The sequence below is a fragment of the Callithrix jacchus genome, chromosome 4 (assembly GCF_049354715.1).
Source record: "Callithrix jacchus isolate 240 chromosome 4, calJac240_pri, whole genome shotgun sequence".
NCBI classification, from domain to species: domain Eukaryota; kingdom Metazoa; phylum Chordata; class Mammalia; order Primates; family Cebidae; genus Callithrix; species Callithrix jacchus.
This window is the reverse complement of record NC_133505.1, coordinates 36,009,665-36,019,709: the sequence shown is the minus strand read 5'-3', so window position 1 is coordinate 36,019,709 and position 10,045 is coordinate 36,009,665.

Genomic DNA, 10,045 nt, shown 5'->3' with positions numbered 1-10,045 from the left:
CTGGGTTCAAGCAATTCTCCTGTCTCAGCCTCCTGAGTAGCTGGGACGGACCACAGGCGTGCGCCACCATGCCCAGCTAATTTTTGTATTTTTAGTAGAGACGGGGTTTCACCATGTTGACCAAGATGGTCTCGATCTCTTGACCTCGTGATCCACCCGCCTCAGCCTCCCAAAGTGCTGGGATTATGGGCGTGAGCCACCGCGCCTGGCCCAAGAAATTTAAATATTTTTTTTAAAGGCTGGGCGCAGTGGCTCACGCCTGTAATCCAAGCACTTTGGAGGCCAAGGCGGGCGGATCACCTGAGGTCGGGAGTTCAAGACCAGCCTGACCAACATGGTGAAACCCCGTCTTTAAAAAAAAAAAAAATTTTTTTTTAAGTGAGAGTGGAGAAAGGAGAGAAGGATGGGAGGACGTGTTGAAGAAAGGAACAGCAGGCGCTATGGATCATACCCTATAAAATTAGCGTTTTCTATTTTCTCATAATGCAAAAAGAAATTTTAAAAATTAATTTTAAAAAAACTAGCGTTTTTGGGAGGCGAGACAGAAGGCTCCTCTGATTCCAGGTTGCAGTGAGCCACGATCGCACCACTGCACTCCAGCCTGGGTGACAGAACGAGAACCTACTTTTATATACTTTTCATATTTTCTGTAATTAAGCAAGTTTTACTTTATCTTAGGATAAAATATCTATTGTGAATTTTAAAAACATTTAAAATAAAATTTTAATTAAGGCCAGGCGTGGTGGCTCACACCTGTAATCCAAGCACTTTGGAGGCCAAGGCAGGCGTTATCACCTGAGGTTGGGAGTTCAAGAGCAGCCTGACCAACATGGTGAAACCCCATCTTTAAATAAAAAGAAAAAGAAAATTTTAAAAATGTTTTTTTAATTAAAAAGCCCAAATGTCCTTTTCCAACATAGCCTGAAGGAAATTCCTGTTAACGGCGCCTGTAGAAGGAGGAAAGGAACTCTTCCTTACAATGCCTGACTTATCCCTGGGTTATAGACATCAGCGGAGGGATAAAGGCAACACCGAGAATACCATCAACATAGAGATTACTGATTGTCATATAAAAGTAATCTCACTACACCTGAGAAATGGAATAGATTGTCTCATTTTCACAGTTTGGGCATCTGAGTCCCTGAGATATGAATACCTGACATGGATTCCCCAAAAATGTAGGTCGTGAGACTTACAGAGCACTCGGTCTCCTGTGAAGCCCTCTATGGGTGCATCACACCCACAGAGGCTCCACAACAGCAGAAAGAGCACCCAGGGTCAGAGCCCAGGCAAGTTCACACTCAAGGACCATCCACATCCAGGGCGTGCAGAGGAGGGGCTGAGGTGAGAGCCCAGCCCCTGCCTAGGCTGTGGGTGACAGGTGGGCGGGACAGTCATCAAGTGAGTGCAGGTCCCATTGCTCCTGGAGTTATCAACCTTGTTCATCCCCTGAAGACCTGAGCCCTGAGCATATCAAAACTGTACATTCCTTGTGGAGCAGTCTTCTTTTTTCAAAGTAAACACTACTTTTCTAATCTTAAAGCCAGCCATTGTCACTCCTAGTGACACCTCCATTGGACAAGCTCCTAACTCCCACTGAAATTGGCCTCAGAGTTGCAGCTGAGTATTGGGAGCCAAGACAGGAAGTCACTGTGGGTTCTGCACCTGGCTGATGTGGAAGGTGGTCCTGAATGGTAGTGTGTGACGAGGTGAGCGCTGGAGGGCTGGGATGTGCCTGGTGAGAGAAGAACAAGACAAATAAGAAGGTTTCAAGCAAACTTCAGGGGTGCCCAGCACCAGGATTTAGAAAATCTTCTCCCAGCCACTTTTGGCCTGTTTCATTCTGCTTTCCTATCTATCAGGCCATTGAAGGCAGTCCCTTCATTGAGTAATATTTCTCAACTATCTACCACGTGCCAGGTATGTGTTTAAGGAGCTGGGGCTGAGGTAAGAGGAAACAAACCTTCCTTGTGCTCAAGGTTGTCCCAGTCTTGCTCAGGCAGAGTTCAGTAAGGAAATTATAACACTAATGGTTGGCAGGACATGTACACATGCTTTGCAAACTCACAAGTAGACCATCTTCTCTCAAGTAGGAGTCACATTCATAAAAGAGACAATGTTCAAGCTATGTTTTGAGGTATAAGTAAGAGCCCAACAAGCACCTGGGACAAGAGAGCATTGCTCAGAATCCAGGACATGAATTTCTTTCCCTGGGCCAGGTTAAGAATCAGACTAAGCTGATTGAGAAGCCAGGTGCTTCCTGGCAAGAAAGGGTGTCCCACATCTGACTATTCCAAAATCACAGCTACTCAATATTGAGACTTAAGACAGAGAGAGAGAGGACTGATTTGAAAAGCAGAATTTTCCAGGGGTTTGGGGGGGAGGTTAAAATGCAGTTTCTGATACAATATATGTGGGCAGGGCCAGAAAAATTGCACTTCTAACAAGTTTCCAGGTGATGCCAATGCTGTTTGTCTACAAACAGGACTACAATTTGAGAACCACTGCCCTAAAGCAATCTGGTTTGATCTCTAATATCAGAAGAGGACTGGGAGAGTGCTATGAGGCAGAGGTGTAGGATAAACAAGACCATGCCTGGCCTATCCTGGAGAACTCACAAGCCCAAGGCTACAGCGTTTGAATTCCATGGGAGTCTGGGGAATGGCAGACACCCAGGAAGAAGCTGCATGTGGTTCAGAGGGTAATGCATGTTCTCTGCTTCACACAGCACCTGGGGTTCCTGCCACTCCACAATCTGGCCCCAATACCCTCAGTCTTTCCCACCCCTCCTCAAAGCTTTGATCCACAGGCCTTGCTCTATTGCTCTCAGCTGTTTGGCGCTGGGATATGACCCTAGGAGCTCCTAGTGTACCTTCTGATCCAAATACAGGGTGACCTAGTATGACAACTACAAGCGTACTCATAGGGATAATAGAATGGGCCAAGAATGAGAACCTTTGGTGGTGCACGCCTATAATCCCAGCTACTTGGAAGGCGGAGGTGGAAGGATCACTTGAGCCGTGGGAGGTGAAGTTTACAGTGAGCCGAGCTCAGGCCACCAACACTCCAGCCTGGACGAAAGAGTGAGACTCTGTCTTAAAAAAAAAAAAAAAAAGAGCTCAGATGTAGTGATTCACGCCTGTAATCCCAGCACTTTGGGAGACTGAGGCAGGTGCATCACCTGAGACCAGGAGTTCTAGACCACCTTGGCCAACATGGCAAAACCCCATCTCTACAAAAAATACAAAAATATGAACCTGTAGTCCCAGCTGCTCCAGAGGCTAAAGCAGGGAATCGCTTGAACCAGGGAGGCGGAGGTTGCAGTGAGCAAAGATCGTGCCAATGCATTCCAGCCTTGGTGACACAGCAAGACTCTGTCTCAAAAAAAAAAAAAAATGAGAATCTTGAAAAGTTGGAAATGGCTTCAATTACTCATCCTCCAGAATTACTGGTGTTTTTTCTAAATACCACATCCTTGACCCCATATGGACACCAGAGGGCGACTTGAACTCACTGAAGCCACAATTGTTGCATTAGGCCATTAGAATCCCTTATAAAGGCCGGGCAGAGTGGCTCACACCTGTAATCCCAGCATTTGGGAGGCCGAGGTGGGAGGATCATCTGAGGTCAGGGGTTCGAGAACAACCTGAACATGGTGAAATCCCATCTTTACTAAAAACCTGTAATCTCAGATACTAGGGAGGCTGAGGTAGGAGAATCACATGAAACCAGGAGGCAGAGGCTGCAATGAGCTGAGATCACACCATTGAGCACCAGCCTGGGCAACAAGTGCTAAACTTCATCTCAAAAATATAAAAAGAATCCCTTGTAAAGATTGAACTTTGGCCAGGCGTGGTGGGTCACGCCTGTAATCCCAGCACTTTGGGAGGCTGAGGTGGGTGGATCACGAGGTCAAGAGATCGAGACCATCCTGGTCAACATGGTGAAACCCCGTCTCTACTAAAAATACAAAAAATTAGCTGGGCATGGTGGCGCGTGCCTGTAATCTCAGCTACTCGGGAGGCTGAGGCAGAAGAATTGCCTGAACCCAGAAGGTGGAGGTTGCGGTGAGCCAAGATTGCGCCATCGCACTCCAGCCTGGGTAACAAGAGCAAAACTCTGTCTCAAAAAAAAAAAAAAAAAAGATTGGACTTTGTCTGGGTGCATTGGCTCACGCCTGTAATGCCAGCATTTTGGGAGGCCGAGCGTGGGCCATGGTGGCTCACTTGAGGTCAGGAGTTCAAGACTAGCTTGGTCAACATGGTGCAACCCTGTCTCTACTAAAAATACAAAAATTAGCCAGGTGTGATGGCATGCACCTGTAGTTGGGCATGGTGGTGTGCCCCTGTAGTCCCAGCTACTCAGGAGGCTGAGTCAGGAGAATCACTTGAGCTCTTAAGGCAGAGGTTTCAGTTAGTTGAGATCATACCACTGCACTCCAATCTGGGCAACAGAACAAGACTCCATCTCAACAAAAAAAAGGAGTGATAAAACTTTTAGACAATTTTTTTTCCTCTTAATGAAGGTAAGAGAAATCTATCAGGGTGAGTTATTTTTCCTTGAGTTTTCACTATGAGTTTTTTGGTTTTTTTTTTTTTTCCTCCTTGGAATTATCTTTCACTTTGTTTTCATTTTGTTCAAAATTCAAAAGGCAAAAATTCTGTCTTGGCCAGGGCGGTGGCTCATGCCTGTAATCCCAGCATTTTGGGAGGCCAAGGTAGGTGGATCACCAGGTCAAGAGATTGAGACCAGCCTGGCCAATACAACGAAACCCCATCGCTACTAAAAATACAAAAATTAGCTGGGCATGGGCACTTGCCCATAATCCCAGCTACTCGGGAGGCTGAGGCAGGAGAATTTCTTGAACTCAGGATGTGGAGGTTGCAGTGAGCTGAGATTGTGCCATTGCACTCCAGTCTGGGCAACAAGAGCAAGACTCAGTCTCAATAAATAAATAAATAAAAACAGACATTTGGCCGTGCGTGGTGGCTCACACCTCTAATTCCAGCACTTTGGGAAGCCAAGGTGGGCAGATCACCTGAGGTCAGGAGTTGAAGACTAGCCTGGGCAACATGCTGAAACTCCATCTCTACTAAAAATACAAAAAATTAGCCATACATCATGGCAAGAGCCTGTAATCCCAGCTATTTAGGAGGCTGAGACAGGAGAATCACTTGAACCCAGGAGACAGAGGTTGTAGTGAGCCAAGACCGCACCATCTATTGCACTCCAGCCTGGTGACAGAGTGAGAATCCATCCAAAAAAAAAAGTAGATCTTTTATGCATATGCAAGGAAATATAAATGTGTGTATATATGTGTGTGTGTATATATATATGTAATTTCCCTCTTTTCACATACATTTTAGCAAACTACATATCCTTTCCTGCATCTTGCTTTCTTTTTTCTTTTTGACACAAGGTTTCACTCTGTCACCCAGGCTGTAGTACCCTGGTACAATCACAGCTCACTGCAGGCTTGAACACTTGGGTTTAAGGAATCCTCCTACCTTGGCCTTCCCATTAGCTGGGGCCACAAATGTGAGCTACAACACGTGGCTTTTTTTTTTTTTTTTTTTTTTTTTGAGACAGAGTTTCACTCTTGTCACCTAGGCTGGAGTGCAATGGTGTGATCTTGGCTCACTGTAACCTCTGCCTCCAGGATTCAAGTGATTCTCCTGCCTCAGCTCCCCCCATCTCTGCTAAAAATACAAAAATTAGTTGGGCATGGTGGTGCACACCTGTAGTCCCCACTACTCAGGAGGCTGAGGCAGGAGAATCATTTGTACTCTGGAAGAGGAGGTTGCAGTGACCTGAGATGTCACCAATGCCCTTCAGCCTGAGCAACAGAGTGAGACTCCATCTCAAAAAAAAAAAAAAAAAAAAAAGCTGGTCACACTGGCTCACACCTAGAATCCCAGCACCTGAGGTCGGGAGTTCAAGACCAGCCTGACCAACATGGAGAAACCCCATCTCTACTAAAAATACAAAAAATCAGCTGGGCATGGTGGCACATGCCTATAATCCCAGCTACTTGGGAGGCTGAGGGAGGAGAATTGCTTGAATCTGGGTGGAGGTTGCAGTGAGAGCAGAGATTGAGCCATTGCACTCCGGCCTGGGCAACAAAAGCAAAACTCTGTCTCAAAAACAAAAAAAATGGTGCAATAACATGGATGGATCACATAGATATTATACCAAATACAAAAAGCCAAACACAAACGAGGCCATACCCTATGCATGCATTTATAGGAAGGTTTTTTTTGTTGTTGTTTATTTTGTTTTTTTTTTTTTAAGACAGAGTTTCGCTCTTGTTACCCAGGCTGGAGTGCAGTGGCGTGATCTCCGCTCACCACAACCTCCGCCTCCTGGGTTCAGGCAATTCTCCTGCCTCAGCCTCCCGAATAGCTGGGATTACAGGCACGCGCTACTACGCCCAGCTAATTTTTTGTATTTTTAATAGAGGTGGGGTTTCACCATGTTGACCAGGATGGTCTCAATCTCTTGGCCTCGTGATCCACCCGCCTCAGCCTCCCAAAGTGTTGGGATTACAGGCATGAGCCTCCGCGCCCGGCTTCTTTTTTTTTTTTAAGACAGGGTTTCACCATGTTGGTTAGGCTGGTCTTGAACTCCCGACCTCAGGTGATCTGCCCGCCTTGGCCTCCAAAGTGCTTGGATTACAGGCATGAGCCACCACACCCAGCCTTATAGAAAGTTTTAAAACCAGCAAAACTTCTCCATAGTGATAGTCATCAGGATCCATGGCTACAGAGGGGTAGGGCAGAATCGAAGAGGGCAAAGGGAACTTTCTATATCTTGAGAGGGGTGTGAGTGACATGGTTGTATTTGTCAAAATTCATTGATAGATTTGCTAAAGATGTGATTATTTTACTATATGTAAGTAGTGCAACTTTAAAATAAAATTTTAATAAATTTAATAATTGTTTAAAATGAAAATATTTTCATAGGGGTGGTGGTTCACGCCAGTAATCCCAGCACTTTGGGAGGCCGAGGTGGGCAGATCACTTGAGGTCAGAAGTTTGAGACCAGCCTGGCAAACATGGCGAAACCCTATCTCTACAAAAGATACAAAAATCACCCAGGTGTGGTGGTGAGTGCCTGTAGTCCCTGCTACTCAGGAGGCTGAGACAAGAGAATGGCTTCACCCTGCGAGGTGGAGGTTGCAGTAAGCCAAGATAGCATCACTGCACTCCAGCCTGGGCAACAGAGAGAGACTCCATCTCAAAAAAATAAAATACAGCGGGGGACAAGCGGAAGGAGAGGATTAGGTCAAATACCTAATGCATTCGGGGCTTAAAACCTAGATAACACATTGATAGGTGCAGCAAACCACCATGGCATATGTATACCTATGTAACAAACCTACACATTCTGTACATGTATACCATAACTTAAAGTTAAAGAAAAAATAAATAAAATATTTTCATGTTAATAATAAAAAATAAAATAATTGGGCCAGGTGCAATGGCTCACACCTGTAATCTCAGCACTTTAGGAGGCTGAGGTGGGAGGATCACCTGAGGTCAGGACTTCAAAACCAGCCTAGCCAACAGGGTGCAACCTCGTCTCTACTAAAAATACAAAAATAATGGTCAGACACAGTGGCTCATGCCTGTAATCCCAGCACTTTGGAAGGCTGAGGTGGGCAGATCACGAGGAGATCAAGACTATCCTGGCTAACACAGAAATCCTGTCTCTACTAAAAATACAAAAAATTAGTCAGGCATGGTGGCACATACCTATAGTCCCAGCTGTGAAGGAGGCTGAGGCAGGAGAATCACTTGAATTTAGGAGGTAAAGGATGCAGTGAGTCCAGATCGCACCACTGGAGTCAAGCCTGGGAACAGACACTGTCTTAGGAAAAAAAGAGAGTGAGAGAGAGAAAGAGAGAGAATTAGGGGCAAAGTAATGTATGAAGACACCTGTCACAACACTGTAAAGGCAAAAATGAAACAGGCAAAAATTCATTAATAAGGGGCTGGTTAAGTAAATTAGAATACAATGGGTTTCTCAATTTATGTACCTTTTTCTTTTCTTTCCTTTTTTTTTTTTTTTTTTAGACCAAGTTTTTGCTCTTGTTGCCCAGGCTGGAGTGCAATGGCAAAATCTCAGCTCACTGCAACCTCCACCTCCCAGGTTCAAGCAATTCTCCTGCCTCGGCCTCCCAAGTAGCTGGGATTACAGGTATATGCCACCATGCCTGTCTAATTTTTTTTTTTTTTTTTTTTTTGAGACGGAGTTTCGCTCTTGTTACCCAGGCTGGAGTGCAATGGCGCGATCTCGGCTCACCGCAACCTCCGCCTCCTGGGTTCAAGCAATTCTCCTGCCTCAGCCTCCCAAGTAGCTAGGACTACAGGCGTGCACCATCATGCCCTGATAATTTTTGTATTTTTAGTGGAGACGGGATTTCATCATGTTGACCAGGATGGTCTTGATCTCTTGACCTCGTGATCCACCCGCCTCGGCCTCCCAAAGTGCTGGGATTATAGGCGTGAGCCACCGTGCCCGGCACCTGGCTAATTTTGTATTTTTTAGTAGACATGGAGTTTCTCCATGTCAGTCAGGCTGGTCTTGAACTCCCAACCTCAGGTGATTCACCTGCCTCGACCTCCCAAAGTGCTGTGATTACAGGTGTGAGTCACTGCACTTGGCCTACCTTCTTTTCTTTTCTTTCTTTCTTTTTTTTTTAAATGAGAGACCGGGCTTCACTCTCTTGTCCAGACTGAAGTGCAGTGGCATGATCATAGCTCACTGCAGTGTCTAACTCCTGGGCTCAAGAGATCCCCCAGCCTCAGCCTGTGAAAGTGCTGGGATTACAGACCTCAGCCACCATATCCAACCCCACTTTTCTTAGAATGTATCCTTGTATTGCTGTGTATCTTGATAAACAGTTATCCATATCCAGTTGGCTACAGACTCTGTGGAGGTAGGTACCACCCCATGCTTTGATAGCCTAAAAGTCATCATTTTTCTTTTTTTCTTTCTTTTTTTTGAGACGGAGTCTTGCTCTATCGCCCAGGCGGGTGTGCAGTGGCTCGATCTCGGCTGGCTGCAACCTCTGACTCCTGGGTTCAAGCCATTCTCCTGCCCCAGCCTCCCTAGTAGTTTGGACTACAGATGCACACCACTATACCCAGCTAATTTTTGTCTTTTTAGTAGAGTCAGGGTTTTACCATGTTAGCCAGGATGGTCTGGATCTCCTGAGCCTGCCTCAGCCTCCCAAAATGCTAGGATTACACGGGATTACAGACGTGAGCCACTGTACCCGGCTCTTTTTTTTTTCTTTTCTTTTTTTGGGGGGTGGGGGTCGGATACAGTCTTCCCTGTTGCCAAGGCTGGAGTGCAATGGCGCGATCTCGGCCCAGTGCAATCTCCACCTCCCGGATTCAAGTGATTCTCTTGCCTCAGCCTCCCGAGTAGCTGGGATTACAGACATGCGCCACCATGCCCATATAATTTTTGTATTTTTAGTAGAGACGGGGTTTCATCAATTGGTCTCCAACTGCCGACCTCAGGTGATCCGCCCACCTCGGCATCCCGAAGTGCTGGGATTACCGAGCCCGGCCAAACCCCAAATTCTTCTTCCCCCAACCCCAAGACGGAGTCTCACTCTGTTGCTCAGGCTGGAGTGCAGTGGCAAGGTCTCGGCTGACCGCAACCTCCGCTTCCCAGGTTCAAGCGATTCTCCTGCCTCAGCCTCCAAAGTAGCTGGGATTACAGTCTCCTGCCACCACACCAGGTTCAGTTTTATATTTTTAGTAGCGATGGGGTTTCATCATGTTGACCAGGCTGGTCTTGAGAACTCCTAACCTTAAGTAATCCACCTCTGCCCACCCTCGGGCCTCCGAAAGTGCTGGCGTAACAGGCGTTAAGCCAGCGCGCCGGGCCCCAAAGGCCAAATTCTAAGTATAGGTGAGCCAAATCACCCCCTCCCCTTGCAAAGAAGAGACTCCTGTCTCGGACTAGACTTAACCCAATAGAGTTCAAGGAAAAGGGAAAGTCCCGCCTCCATAGCAGCTTCGGTCCAATG